Genomic DNA, 12,294 nt, shown 5'->3' on the forward strand with positions numbered 1-12,294 from the left:
ACATCATCTTAACTTTCGTTTAGGGAATCCATCTCCTCGGTTTAGGTCTCAGAATGTTCCCAGGGGGAATCTTGGACATTGTGCTTTGCTGCCTCTGTGTGAGTCTTTTGCACATTTGTTGGAGGCCGTGATTAAGACCAGGAGGACAGGGGAGTGTTCTGACTTCAGAAATAGTTATGCTAACAGATGTGTTCATTTGAGAACGGGGCTCTCAGCATGTACTTTCTATTTTAGCCAAATTCTGTACAGTCATACCGTCTTTGAAGAAGCAGAACCTGCATGGAATAAATGGCCGATGACTTCATAGGGGAAATATCTAGCCTGGGCTGGTTTTCCCTTTTTCATAATTCAAAACAAAAAAATGCTGCTTTTTTTGTGTGTTACTCCTATTATGTGGAATGATTTTAAAGAGCCAAAACATATGCTTTTTCGATTTCTCTCTTTCCTTCAGTGTGTGTGTTATGGGGTTTTTATGCATTTAAAGGTTACAAGGCCTCTAAGCCAGTGGAAATTGTTACGTCCCATTGACAGCGCTACTCCAGAATTGCTTGAAATGCCTTGTTTGCAGTCCAAGCTTTTTGTGGAACACATAATTTGCATAATGCCTGCCCAGTTTTGAACACCCTCAATCAAAGAACGAGGAGCTGCCTCACAGTTCACCATTATTTCCCTACTAGAGCCGCATTCTTGTAATTCTAAAGCGTCCCATCAAATGGTCTCTTGTTGGCTGCAACAGGGAACACAAGAGTAATCATGCACTCCCAGCATCTGAGGAACTGAAGACCAAGCGCAATCATTTTGTCTTTGATGACCAGGTTGTCTGATGTGGCTAATGTTACAGTTAGCTCTGATTGTATGGCAACAAGCCACGTGAAAACTGAAAAGCTGAGGAAAGCTTTTGCATGAAAACACTGTGAAATGTAACGTGACACCTTGTGCAGAAGTCTGTCCTTGTTATCTGTCCGATTCTGGTTCAAACATGCACTATGTTGAACTTTGGGGTTTAGAATCGGACAGTTTTTACATTCCACTGCACTCATAAAATCTGGGGTTCAATAACATTGCTTTGGTTGGGCCTGTCTGACCAATGCTCTGATTGGTCAGACTGGTCTCTTCAGGAGGTTGGCGTTAAAGGGAGAGGAACTAAAATGGAGGGTTTTAGAAAGAAGGTGAGAAGAAATCCTGCAATAATGTAAACTATGCTAAAAAATAATTTGTTTAACATTAGATCATGTCAATCTGATTTAGTAGACCCCCAAAATAAATTTATGAAGCTAAAATGAGCATTACATTGCCTCTTTAATGACTGTATACTCAATGTACACAGAACCCTATAATCCACCAGGATTCAAGCACCCATCCTTTATGCTCATTATTATTTCCAATTTTATACTGTACTGACATAATACTCTTTTGTCTTACTCTGAATACCAGTACAATTTGCATGCTAATTACATGTTGTTTTGCTCATTAGTTTCCTTATTTTTCTTAAATGTGGCATGCGTGAGCTACTGGATAACATGAATTTCCCCAAGAGGATGAATAAAATATCTTTGTAGTCATCTAGCCAATGCTGCTTACACACCGGCAGGACAAAACATAAGTTGCTCTTTTGCTCCAGTTCTCCTTATGCTTGAACTGTAACAACACTGGACGAAAAAATCTTACAATTACATGTATTTTTAAAATGCATCCAATCATTTCAAGGCATAAAATAATGTCTGAGAATTATGGAAAAGCAGGTTACTTCCACTCACTGTTTAGTTAAATGTGAGTTGAGAAGAATGAGGACTTCTGGTCAGCACAGATTGTAAATAACTTAAACATTAAGAAGTAAACATACGTAATGGTCATATGACTGTATGTATGGAACTTAATTACACAGGAGATTATTTGCAAATATGGGAAGTATCCTGGCTTGTCTTTTCAGATGAATGAACTTTGAGCATCCAGTCTTTATCCTCAAACAGAACTCTGGTAAACTGCAGCGTGTTTTTCCTGGCCACCTGCTCCCCTCTGGCACAGCTTTGAACTTCCCTGTGTGTGCGCGACCTCTGATGTATGTGTATGTATTTGTAAGGGCAGTTAGTAGACCAGTAGTTGGAATGTTGAAAGGATGTGTCCAACATCTGGAAGCTGACTCCAGCAGGACGGTAAAGAAGAGCTGGTGGGTCGGGCAGGTCGTTATTCAAACCAGATGAGGGGAGTTTCTCATGGCCGAGCAGTGAAACCACAACTGCTTCCACTTTATTTCACATTTATTTAACATCAGTCTTTTAACTGTGTTATTATCAAAAATGCTCTGTGGATGATTCTACAAAAAGTCTTCATGTGCCTTTGTAATAGTTTTGTGCGTTCAGGGGTCTTTTTATTCAATGTAAGGGGTGTGAAGGATGTAAAAGACAGAAATATGAGTCAATGTCAGGTGGCAAAATAGTTTAACATCAAGATTTTAAGTTGTATCTATGAATGTGTGACTATTTTCAGTGGATGTTGTCATAAGCAGCTGCTTTTTTTTTATTTTTCTCACGCAGTACGTCGTAGTCATGAACAGTTAGTCACTTTCTAAGCAATTGTTTTCTTTCTTTTTCAATCTGGCTGTCTTGCTCCAAGGCAGGATGGGTGGGGTTATATACAAAGTATGTGTAGCTACAAATAACAGCTGTCACTCGTGATTACAATATTTAAAGTTCTTTATTTGTTCTGTTGGTAATATGTTGTATACCGACAAGAAACAGGGTTTTTAATGGGTATCTTAAGCACGTTTTTGCCCCAACTTCAAGACTGGGCCCGTTCTGCTCCACCTCTGCTGTCCATTATTTTGCAGAGGCTGAAGGATTTAACATATTTTGACTAAACAACATGCTGTGTGTCTTGTAGTTTTACTACACAAACTGCAAACCGGGACACCTAAACTGTCCTTCAAGAAAAATTTCAGATCCTGTTTTCATGTTATCGAGATTAGCTGATTATAGGGAAATGTAGGATAGTACAAAGCCTGAGTCACAATGATAACAATGCTGATGGTAAGCAAAAAAATATCAGGATTTTTTCACTGTTTGTGTTCTTACTCATCATGACATGATGTACCGAAGCAGCTGGGGTTGGAGGGACATTTTGGGAGTTGTGCTGGAATGCTGAAGCGATGCTATCATACTGATAAACAGGTGTCCGTCGGCTTTCCTCCCACTCTTATCAATTTCTAGGACGTAGCTGGACCCATCAGACAGCTGCTCACTGAACACGTTACATAAGAAGAAACTAACGCTCTTTGTGTGTTTATTTCCTGTGGTGCCGGAGTGAATGTCTAGCTGTCAAGCGGTGTGAGTGATTGCCGTGTGATCTCAGAGTCTCAGGTTTGGTTTTAAAAAATGTGGACGTGGGTGTTCGTTTTAGTGTCTAAAGATAAACTAGAAAGAGTCAAGAAAAACAGTTCATATCGGATTTACTGGCAGCTTCAGCAAAGGTAATGGCCCCTGCCCTCCAGCGCTAATGTGGAGAGATGAAATGGAGCTTAAGATTATTTCATGTTTGTTTGATCTCAAAATAATTCAGTGTCCTTAAAAAACCCACTCCTCCAGCTTGTATGTGTGAATGTGCAAACATTAACTATTCGCAGTCCCCTGAAAACAATCTCAAGGACGTGCAGAGAGATACACTTAGTGTTTTGTTTTGGTTTTTTTTATGATGAAGCACCCATTTTCTGGGGGCTGTTTGTGAAACAGCTCACTCGTGTTTTGTCTCGGCTCTGAGGAAAACGCTATGAGAAAATGGGAATGCTGCTGATGCAAAGGTCCTATCTCTCTTCCATGGAAGTGACTATCGTATTGACTAACACTGTAGTCAGCCACTCTAAATAATCAGCAGCTGTGGGTTGCACTGTTCTTGAACCGACGGAGACACACATCTTTGTATTACGCAGCGCACTGTGGGTGTGTGTGTGTGTGTATGTGTGTTAAATGTCTGCCTTGATTAATTTAGGCTTCCCAGGATTAGTGAGAGTGACACGGTTTGTGTGCATGTGTGCGTACCTGGTTTGAGCAACATGGTTAAGTTTGAGTTACACTTTGGTGTGTTTGTGTCCATGACTGAGCGAGTGTGTAATGCGCCACATATGTTCTGTGGTTCTGCATGTTTGTGGACTGAGGACTGGGAGCGGTTATGAAAACAGTGTTACCCAGAGTACAGTTCTCCTGGATCACAGGTTACAGCCCCAGGGGGTTGTGGGAGAGGCCGGGCCACCGTAGGGAGCGGATAAACCTGACAGCGACTCCCAGAGAGTCGGTGTGTGTGAATGCGTGGGCTTCACTGACCCCCAAAAGAGCGGGAAGAGGAGACGGTTGCAAGTGACATCATGGTAAAGCAGAACAAGCTGTTTTCGAGTCAATGCTATAAGCACCACTGACATCCCTATTGGTGTGTTCGTGAGGGGGCAGTAAGGGTTAAGAGTGGGATCTCCACAGTCAAGACCATATGTAACAGAAACGTATCTATAGGAAATGCTGTAGTTGAAAATAGAAATCTAAAACTCAGCTATATTTTAGCTCAGGGTTACACTTAAAGGTAGATAAAGGCATTCTAATCCAATGCACTTCATTCTTCATGGTTTGTGAGCTGTGCATTCTGTGTATACTAAAAAATGCAATTGTTTGTGTCCAATAAAACAAACCGGCTGCGACCGATTCACACATCATTTTTCTAGCCAGCCAGCAGCAGGTGGCGTTCATGCTTGTGCACAAGACAGCGCTGTGACTACCTACTGGGGTAATGGACCGTAGATTATCCATGGTCTGCACAGATCTCCAGATGGTTTAGTGCACATGTGAACCATGGAATAATTACAAAGTTTAAGTAACATCCAGTTTTATTGCTGCTCTTATTTTTAAAGTAACCAGAAAGGCACCCAGACAGCCTAGTCCAGACTTCATGACCCAACTGTGAAGGTTGTGATCCAATGCAGGGCTTTTAAAACACCATTCCGCCTTTACTTTTCCCAGCGGAGGACTTCAGTCCAGCAGCAGACACATCAAATTGTAGAGCAGGTTTGGGAGATGTGAGAAGCTGCTTCTCTTTTCAGTGTTTTCAAGGGGAAATGTCCAGCAAGTGGACGGTTGCAGAGCCACGGGGCTCAGTTTCTTTACTCAAAAACATAGACTGAGACTCCCATCCTCAGCTGGGCTCCCCTGCACATCCCCCACAGCAGCAGATAGCCGTGGGCACTAGCTCCCATTCTGCCAGGGAAAGGATGATGCCTGCAGCCAAAACTATGGTTTTCCCAGCCAGTATAAACAATCAAAACAAATAACTCTAACTGCATTTTGGATGTTGTGTTTGTGTGCTTACAGGTTGTTCATTTGATGTTTTATGTTGTGTGTTGTTCAGCTTCAGCTAAGAGACAGACACTTCTACACCTGTAATGCTGGTATGTTTTTCTCACGGTCCGCAATCCAAGGTGTTAATGGTGTTGCCATGGCGATTCATCTCCATGAATTTGGAGGATTGACGGTACTTTGGCATTACATGTCAAGGCCGTCTTTTGCAACAATTAGGATATTTGTTCCAGCGGAGGAGCTGGGACTTCAAAGTCAGTTCTGTATTACCGAGTGATGGGCATGCAGTCTTGTTTTTTTACACCAGGTGGTGCCACAGTGTCGAAATGAGCTAGGACCACCATGTGCCGCACACAGACAAACAAAACAAACACCCCTATGCTTTTATTTCAAACATTAGGGGGAATTCTGGGTCACAGAAACGGTAGCAGCAGCTACGCAGAAAAGAGCATTTTACTGACAAATCACAATCCTGCTTCACAATCTTAATCTCTAGATGCCAGTTTATCCTCTTTAAGGTACATGAAGGTCACATAATGCCAAAATACAGTATATCTCCAGTTCAATCCCCAATACATTTGGTAATAAAACATCTCATGTACTATATATTTTCCACAAATCAGTTGATCTGCCCCTAAACTCACCTCTGTGCCTCATCTTTTCTACTCTGCCTTTTGGTTTCGGTTTTCCCTTCAGCAGCCATACATGATGCTCATAATCCTTTCCCTCTTTTTGTTTTTATATCACTAAATCCCCCATACTCTGCCTCATTGTCTTCTCTAATGCCCTCTGTGTCTTCCCTGTTCTTTTTTCCCCCTCCCAACCTTCTTGTAGCATTACAGCTCTTCACATCTGGGATGCACCTGTCACGGTGAGAAGCCAGTTTTCCCACGAGACTTCAGTCCCTGTGAAGTCAGAAGCCCTACTACCCATTTAATGAGTATAAATATTTACCTGCATGAGTTATGATGTGCAGATTGTGGAGCTATGGTTTCACTTAAATCTAAGATTTTAATCCCAAATGGGAAATTGTGGTGTAGTGTGCATTTATGTACTGCAGGAGGGACATGAAGAGAAAGAGTGAACAGAAAGTAATGGCTTAAAAATTAAGAAAGCAAGCAGGAGTGTGGGAATATAAGATGAAAAGTGCTTTTTCCCTAGTTTAGCAGGAATAGGAACACAGAAACTTTGCAAATTAGATGACAAGGCAAAATAGATTTGTAATTTCCTTTCAAAGTTGGTTTTCTGTTGCTAAAATTTAGCCGTTTTCCAGTCAGACAGCGACTATATCTAGTTTTGAAGCAGTTCAGGTTCAAGAACAAATGTTTACATGGTTAAGAGATTAAATCTGGCGTTCTCTTCACCCATCCAGCTACCGTTAGCCCCTCCCAAGTAGGCTTTGCTGCAATGGAGAAGAGTCACAATGCTCATGGCCACTGAAAGGCTTTCATAGCTGATAGTTGTAAACATACAGAATCTAGAATCTATGACACATTTGTAGCTCGCAGTTGCGGTGCATTTCATTCAAATCTCACAATGGGTTAGGGATAAAATCTCTTTCTTTTCCTTTCAGATCAACTGCATAACCCTAAAAGTTGTATGGCTGGCTGCTTGTGGATGCCAAATGCTGTAACTAATCATAACTGCAAGTGTTAATTGGTGGCAAGCCAATGAGGGAGCATGCACTTGTCTGCATTTGTGACTGTAAACAGTTAGGTTGGTCATGACTGCAACCTGTTTGTGCCCTGGGATACACTGGGCATGCAATACATGGAGCTACATTTAACTGAGTGTGAACATTCAACAGTGACATGAATTTCAGCCCTTTTCCTCAGGTTTTGGTATTAGAATTTTGCCTTTTCCCCCCTAATTATAATCAAGAATAGCTGCAGAGTCTAGTGCATTGCAGTTGGCTATACAGCCATGGCCATAAGTTTGGACACAAGTACCATGACGCTTGTGAATCTTAGAAAATACCACAAAATTGTCACTTACAATATAAACACCAGTCATAGCCATCAACCAAAATGAAATATATTTCACCTTGCAATTAAATATATTTCATTTTGGTTGATGGCTATGACTGGTGTTTATATTGTAAGTGACAATTTTGTGGTATTTTCTAAGATTCACAAGCGTCATGGTACTTGTGTCCAAACTTATGGCCGTGGCTGTAGGTGCTTCTCACTACTACCTGTTGTTCATTTTTCTTTGCATGGCAAAAGAAAAACATCTCTGTTTGTGTGCAAATGTTCACTGTGTCTTTCAGTGCATGTGTACGGAGAGGCTTGGCTGCTGTCTGTGTGATCAGCTGGATCATCCTGAATCATTGCTTCCAAAGCCTGTTGCCTTGGCAGCAAGAGGACTAAGGGATCTGACCAAAATACGACCACATAAATCTACACTTAAAAGGGAACTGCCCCGTGCTTTGTCTGTGCATGTCTGTCTGTCTGTGTGTGTTCAGAAACCATATTAAATATGATGTCTGTTTTTCATGACTTTGGGATGTGATTGCAGATGAATTGATGAGGGGAAGATGATGTGCCTTCACCCTAAATCTTTTGGGAATTGCATTTGTAGTGACGTCACAGAAGGAAAGTTGTTTATTGATCAGTATTGAACATCAATACAAGCAATATCCTGCCCCTTTTTTGTTCTCTCCTCGGAAATCATTTCCTAATGTCTAAGCTAGAGAGCATAAACTTGACAACCATGAAAACAGACAGAGGGTAATGGGAAGAGGAGTGGTTACAGCAACTTGTTTCTATTAAACCAGGGCCAGGGCATTGATCTCTGGAAGGAAGGATCCAACATAAGATGCCTTATTGATGACACAAACCTCCCACTTCTTTTGCTGCATGCGCACGTCTGTGTATGCGCACAAGAATGTTAATGTTCAGCTCTGTGGTTGTAGTGGGAAAGGTGGAAGTTACACATTGATTGGAAACTTGCTCTCTTGCCCTCTCTATTGTTAAGCTGCCAATCCGTCTGCATCCAATAATAAACATCAGTTGGAGGGTGTTAACTGGCGGTCACTAAGCAGCCTCTTCTTCTCGGTGTTCAATAATAAACATTAAGGAGAGCGTTTCAACAATCAGAGACACAAACACACTCACATGCTCAGGTCAGAGTTCTGATGAGCTCTGTGTCACTTTGTCTGTTTTCCCACACCGCTGGAAAACTACAGACGTGGGAACAGGGCTGGAATCACTGTTTAAATGCGATGCACTCATTTAGAAACGTGCATATCTTAACCATATGACACTGTATCTTGTCCTTCAGTTTAGGTGATTTTGTTTTATGCACTAGCACAAAACGTACAGGATACCGCTGAATTTCTGCAGATCGTGTAGGAAATTGAAGGTTTGAAACACTTAAATGTTATCATCCTGCTTCATGAATCTTTTAACTCGACAATCTTGGAAATTCGCAAGAAGTTGGACATAGTTTAGTTGGCAAGATGTTCAGTTGCCGACGGTAACAAGTGGCTCACAAGAGACTTAAAAACAATGGATGAAAATGCAGCGGAGAGCAGAGACCATGCTGACTTTTACGTAGATTTACAATTTTCCTGCATTGCCTGTTTGCAGTTCACAATCTGAATAGCGGTGACAACTTTATCACACAGCATCCTTTTTTGTAACAATGGACCCCTGTTTTGACAAAGCTGGCTTCTCATTTCACGGCTGAGAAGGTCATCTACATGACAACTGTTCATAGTGTGGTTTTATCAGTTGTAGCCAGCTAATTAAATTAATTGAAAAATGCTGTTTTCAGCTAACTTTTTAACGCTTCCAGCTGACTCACTTCGAAATCCAGCTGTAAAAGATGATATCGTCCTAAAAGTCTGCGGTTAAATATGTTCCAGGCCAAAAGCCAGCATCCTAATCAGTTGATGATCCCTGTAGATAGAATGAGGAATCAAACTCTTTCCTCTTGCGACTCTTTTTAATTGCTGAGCTAACATACTACGCATAGCAAGACAGGGGTCAGAATCCTACCTTATTGACTATATCTTCCAGACAGTCCTTTCTGCATTTCAATTTTCCTTTTTGGATGACAACCAAGAGTCGGGCAAATGTGAAACTATCCTATTAACAAATCTGACTGAGAATGTGAATTCCCCCAAATTGTAACAAACTGTATAATATCAGCTCACACCGTAGCATCCAGGAGCAGCTCTCATAGTGTTCATTCCATCCGTTGGTCCATATTTTTTCAGTTTTCTCAGGTCAAATCGCGGTGAGAGCAGGCTAAGCCAAACATTCCAGGCATCTCTCTCTCTGTCAATGTTTTGTAGTTCCCCCAGGGGAATCCAAAGGAGTTCCAAGGCCAGATGAGATGTGTAGTCTCTCCAGCGAATTCTGGGTCTCCTCCCAGTTCCTGGACAACCTCCACAGGAAGGCACTCAGGAGGTATCTTAGTGAGATGCCCGAACCACCTCAGCACAATCCTTATCAACACCTAGAAGCAGTGACTTGACTCGACAACCTTCCTCACTCTATCTATTGGTATGTGTCCACAGGGTCCATTACTTTAACTCTTTCCATTCACTGTCAGTGTGAAATGCCCTGCATTGCATTCTTGTAGCGTCACATTTTGATCAATGGGGCATCATGTTGGGAACTTGTTACCCACACTTCATTTGCATAAAATTGAGGTCTTGTTCGCTTTATGGACAAGACCAAATGAGGAGCATTGGGGGGAGGTCCGACACCTTGCAAAACTTTCGTCAAACTTTTAAACTAGAAGGTGTTAAACTAAAATGAGGACAGATTCAGCAACTGCATACCTTCGCCTCAAATGCTTTCAGAAATATTTGTTGCTTGAACCATTTTCATAATAGAAAAGAAAGTTTGCTGACGAGCCACAATGTTTGTCCGACGCCTCTGCAGGACTGGTTTCTGATGAAGGTAAGCGTACAGCCATGGCCATAAGTTTGGACACAAGTACCATGACGCTTGTGAATCTTAGAAAATACCACAAAATTGTCACTTACAATATAAATACCAGTCATAGCCATCAACCAAAATGAAATATATTCCATTTTGGTTGATGGCTATGACTGGTATTTATATTGTAAGTGACAATTTTGTGGTATTTTCTAAGATTCACAAGCGTCATGGTACTTGTGTCCAAACTTATGGCCATGGCTGTATGTCGTCACACCACCGAGTGGCCCACTAGTGACATGCCTATCAAGTGTGCAATGTTGGCAAACGGCACATTGCTTGGTGTGTAAAAATGTTGTTGTGGACACATACTCTATGGCTAAGTCCATCCTCCCTACAGAGGAAACTCGTGTATCTGCAAGGCCATTCTTTTGGTCATGACCCAGCGCTCATGACCTTAGGGTAGGGTTGGAACATAGAGCAACTGGTAAATCAAGACCTTTGCTTTTTGGCTCAGCTTTCTCTTCATCACAATAGTCCAGTGTAAGGCCTGCATTCCTGCTGACGCTGTGCCAATCCATCTGTCCATGTCACGCTCCATTTCCCCATTACATGTAAACAAGATCCTGAGATATCTAAACTCCTTCAATTAAGACATCAACTCACCCCCAACCCAAGTGCCCGTTGTGAACAGTAATTAGGTAGGAAGCCAGTTAGCTGTTTGCAGAAAAAAGAAACTAAATCATCCCATTCATACATCTTGGAAAGAATTTAGCAAGCCAACAGTTTGAATTCCATGAAGGCAGAGAAAGGACTGTCAGTAACAATGACAGCCAACTACAGAATGTAAGGACTGTTGCTGAAGACTGCATCCATGAATAGTAAATAGTACCAAAAATTTGATCCAGCAGAAATTACACAGCTACAACTTTATTTTTGCTAGCGATTTGTCAATTCCGTTTCCAATTCTTTCTTTCTTTGTAAAATTAAAGATGAAAAAGATGGGTAATGCAGTGAGAAATGGCAAAAACTGCACGCAGAATAACAGTTGTTTTGTGATCTTGGTTCTCTTGTAGCCACGGTAAGTTTTATCTCCTGCTTTGACAGCAGTGTCAGGCCAACAAAGGGCTCACTGAGCTTTACAGAGAGATTGGGCATGAGAGAAGACCATGGTGCAGACAATGTAGGGGATTTAGTTAGACGGCGGATGTGAGGATGAAAGGGAGCACTGAGATGTGAGAATGTCAAGGAGTTTAACTTCTGGTGTGTGAGAGACCTAACTGAGTTAATAGACATCAGACATGTCACAACTAGAAGGGGCTGTATGAGATGTTGGACCATCAGCCTTTCCAACAGAAGAGGATTGCTGTATCTGTGTCTTTTATTGTGAAGTAGTTGTATCAGAAAAGATCTGATATTTCATTTGCAAAACTTGCCAAAACATTCTATTATTTTTATGTGACGCAAACAAAATGATCAGATATTTTTCTGTCTTCCTACACCATTCACTCCCACTTCTTCCAGTGCTGTCCCCCACTGACAAAAAGAAATCAGACTTGTGCTTTTTACCTTATTGTTTTACTTTTCTTTCCGAAGTGCCAGCGTGTCAGCACTGTCAGTCAGACATTGGTAGCAAGACTGTAGCAGAACACGTGTGACCTTAGTTAACTTAAAAAGTTGTGGACAAAACAGAGCAGTTTGGTTGTAGGCCATGAGAAGTGTGAACAATCTTTCTTTGGAAGAACCGTGCCAGGATTTGAAGCTGAGAGATCGTTCCACGCACAGCATCCGTTACAGTGGGTTTTATTTGTGGAGCAGGGGCTTTTTTTCTCTCTCTTCTCTGTGTATGTTTGTGGAACAGGCTGAATGTGTGTGCGCTTATCTCAACATGCTCACAAAGAGCATAACACTCAAATCCAAACATGTTTTTCACTACTGTGTACTGGACACACATAACAGAGGAAGCGGGACAGAGCGCGCGCATGCACACTATGGTTGCCGGTTAGATCATACGGTGCACCAGTGGTCTTGCTTACTTTGGCCTCCACTTCTTTATCTTTGTTATCCCTCTC

The sequence above is a fragment of the Acanthochromis polyacanthus genome, chromosome 1 (genome assembly GCF_021347895.1).
Source record: "Acanthochromis polyacanthus isolate Apoly-LR-REF ecotype Palm Island chromosome 1, KAUST_Apoly_ChrSc, whole genome shotgun sequence".
In the NCBI taxonomy this organism is placed as follows: Eukaryota; Metazoa; Chordata; class Actinopteri; family Pomacentridae; genus Acanthochromis; species Acanthochromis polyacanthus.